This window comes from Tiliqua scincoides, unplaced genomic scaffold (genome assembly GCF_035046505.1).
Source record: "Tiliqua scincoides isolate rTilSci1 unplaced genomic scaffold, rTilSci1.hap2 HAP2_SCAFFOLD_258, whole genome shotgun sequence".
NCBI lineage: Eukaryota > Metazoa > Chordata > Lepidosauria > Squamata > Scincidae > Tiliqua > Tiliqua scincoides.
Genome location: NW_027101510.1, coordinates 19,430 through 22,801, shown reverse-complemented (window position 1 = coordinate 22,801; position 3,372 = coordinate 19,430). Strand labels below are relative to the sequence as shown.

Sequence of the window (3,372 nt, the reverse complement as noted above, 5' to 3'; positions counted from 1 at the left end):
TGGTACTGTCCATTTTTCCACCTCATTCTGTTCCATGCATAGACCTATAACTATTGGAGGTTCAGGAGGCCCCTACTCTTTTGTATGTGTCTGCCCTGTTTAGAAGCAGAAAGTTAACAATAAATTATGAGGGTGCCATGCAGTGCTAGGGGAATTGATGCAGTATTCATTAATTAATGAAGGAACAACTGCTTGGTTATTAATGCCTGGCATTAGGAATGAGGTTTAGGAGAGAAACTGTCTCCATTATTAAGACTGGATTAATCTACTTACAAACTGTGGACTTGGGAAGAACAATTTCAGTGTTAACCTCTGCACTGATAGTCTTTGTTTCCTAGTAGCTAATTAAAGATAAATGGGAACTGTAACAGAGTCATTACATGCAACGCTGTAATACAGATTCAGGTAACATACAAGTTGAAAGCAAGAAAAGTCCAAGGGATCCACAATAACTTGAAGGTCTAAAGGGCTACACAAATGTAAAGCATTCTGAGGGGCAGCCACAGAAGATTTACAATTATTCATTGCAGCCTGAGCCAGAGAGCACATAGTCAAATGCACAAAGTATTATCCTGAGTTGGGGAACACATAGTGTGAATGAATCTGGAGGTATGATTATAAATGCTTGCTAATGGTTGGCAACCTTCAGTCTCAAAAGACTATGGTATAAGCCTACAGCACCCAGTATTCCCAGGTGGTCTCCCATCCAAGTACTAACCGGGCCTGACCCTGCTTAGCTTCTGAGATCAGATGAGATCAGGCATGTGCAGGGTAACAGTTGCTGCTACTTTCTTAGGTAGATGACCAGATTATAGTCCAGGAAGCCAATGATGCTTCTGAATGGGGGCATATGAGCTCTGAAGTATCCTAAACAGGGGAAATTGTAAGACTCTTGTAAAATAACACTGCCTTCTACTTGATTTGAAGGGCTGCTGTGTGTATATGGGAAGGAACAAGAGACAGAAGGTGATCTGAGTGAGAGAGATGCAGGCAGATCCTGGCATGGAAGCTGAGAGAGAGAGAGAGAGAGAGAGAGAGAGAGAGGAGTATTGGGGAAAATGATGTCACCAGCTGTTTCTTGTAGGCATGCCCTGCCATGTATTCAATCTAATGCTCAATCATTATAACTAAATAAAGCAAAGGTGAGAAACACCCCAGAAGTCTCCACTGATCTCTCCTCTAAACGAAACCAGGATCCAGTTGATGCTGCTGTTTGAATTTCTGCTGGCTTGAAGACGTAGGGTGAACATGTAGCAGTGCCTATGTACATACAACCTTACAGATATATAAGCTTACTGTGGCGTCCTCAGCACCCTGAAACCGCTTCACATCCAAAGAAAAATAAATTTGGTACTAGGGTATTGCATCCTGGATGGTTGTGTGCTGGTCAAATGCATCCTGGTCAGAGGCATGTCCTGCCCCAGGGCCCGGGACAGTGACATAAAGATTGCATGCCCTGGCACCCCGGGACAGTGATGTCATGATGTTGCATGATGTTGTGACATCATTTCCAAGATCTCTCCAGAGGAGGGGGTTGGCACATGAAGCAACCAGCACCTCCTCCTCCTCTGGGGAGAGACTGCAAGAGATTGCCTTCATGCTGCTTGCAAGTTGCATAAAGGCAGTCTCTTCCAGGCCTTCCCAGAGAACGGGGTGGGATAGGATCCTCCAGAGGAGATGGAATGGGGCACAGGAAGCAGTTGCAGGTTGCACTGTAATTAGAGTGGAGCCTGGGGCCAGTCTTGCACACACACCCCTTGTTGAAGTGCTCAGGGTGGGTGTCCCTCAGGCAGACCCTCAGGTGTCCCTCTGGTCCCAGTCATTGGCAGCCCTGGACATTCATGTCCGGTTTTTGTGTGTGTCACCCAGTCATTTGCATCCCAATATAGCTAGGCAACAAACTACAACTGGGCAACAAACCCCATGTTAGATATGCTGAGCCTCTTATCTCAGCCCTAACCCTGCCTTTGGGTTTTTAAAATAGAAAAGTGCATCTAACATAAATATCCATATATAGGATGCAAAAAAAAAAAAAAAAATGGATACAAATGTCCAATACCAGGATGCATTTGATTGGGACACAGTTGTCCAGGATGCAATAGTCCTGTCACTAGTAAGTCCTCCTTGTACTGCAGCTAGCTTGGGTGATGACAAATGCAGTCAGGGTTATCTCGCTCTGCCCAAAGTCCTAGATAGGGTGTGGAGGGTTTTGCCATTGTGTGGCTGCCTAAAGTGGCAATGGACACAACTGTGCCTGATAATTTCTGCCGTTTAAAGGCACAGGAGCTTCTATTAGGGAAAAAAGAGAGCAGTCCTCAAAGAGAAGTCTCGGCCACGTGTCAAGACTTGTGTTCAAGGCTGGAAGGAGATTTGACCAGGCCTTTTCTTTTTCTTCCCAAAAGTTCAATGGGGTTCTTAAAGAGTGAAACTTCTTCCTTTTCTGAAGGAGGGGCTTGACCTCCATTAACATTCATCGGGCAAAGAAATACATCAAAGGCAGAACAAAGTTTATAGTTTGGATTGAGGATTTAGCCGCGGATTAGTGCAAAGCTACTTCGTCGGAGCTAAGAACTGGCAATAATCTTCTGATGTCAAGGGATGTAATGCACTATTACTGCAGTAGAGGGTTAACTCTCACCTCCCAGACCCATTAGTTGCAGATTTTTGACTCACAGTTATCCTGATTCACTTAGATGAATCAATTGAATGCAGTGAACTATATTGCTTGAGGGGGATAAAGGGGTGACTATCTTGCAATGATAACTATGTTATTTTGTGCGTGTAACCATGTGGCGTTACATTTGTGAATGAGTAGTATTCATGGTTTTTAAGTTCCCTAGCAGACTGTAAAACCCGTGCTATCTCAGAAGGACTGACTGCACCTAAATCCCATTGGCAACAGTTGGCTGTAGTGTTCCACGGGATTATTTTACTTCAGGTGATTAGATCACATCCTTAATTTCTACTGCCCCTTGGAAGAAAAGAGGGTGTGATCCACCCTCTTCTCTATGTACTTCATGCATCCAATAAATGCCTATGCACTTGAGATGGAAAGCCTGTGTTACAATCCATCACTTCTTTCAGGTGTCAAAGGTCTTTTTGGCTGCAGTATTATACATAGTTTTCTGGGGAGCAAGCCCCACTGAGCACAATGGGACCTGAGTAGACATGCCCAGGATTGAACTGTTTGTCTTTTTGCTTTGAAGAAGAATTCAGAAAGGCATTCCTTATCCACATAGGAGCCTGTTGGATCAGATTAAGCTCCACCTAGTCCAGCACCCTCCAGCATGCATTAGGTGGTGTCAACGATGGAGAAATAAAGATGTATGGTTCCAACAGGTGAGAAACTACTTTCAGTGCAGGGTTTAAAAT

The 3,372-nt window shown here is 44.3% G+C and overlaps 1 pseudogene; it reads right to left on the bottom strand.

Moving 5' to 3' along the window:
• Positions 1-669: 669 nt before the first annotated feature.
• On the bottom strand, positions 670-789 carry LOC136635994 (5S ribosomal RNA; annotated as a pseudogene).
• Positions 790-3,372: the final 2,583 nt, after the last annotated feature.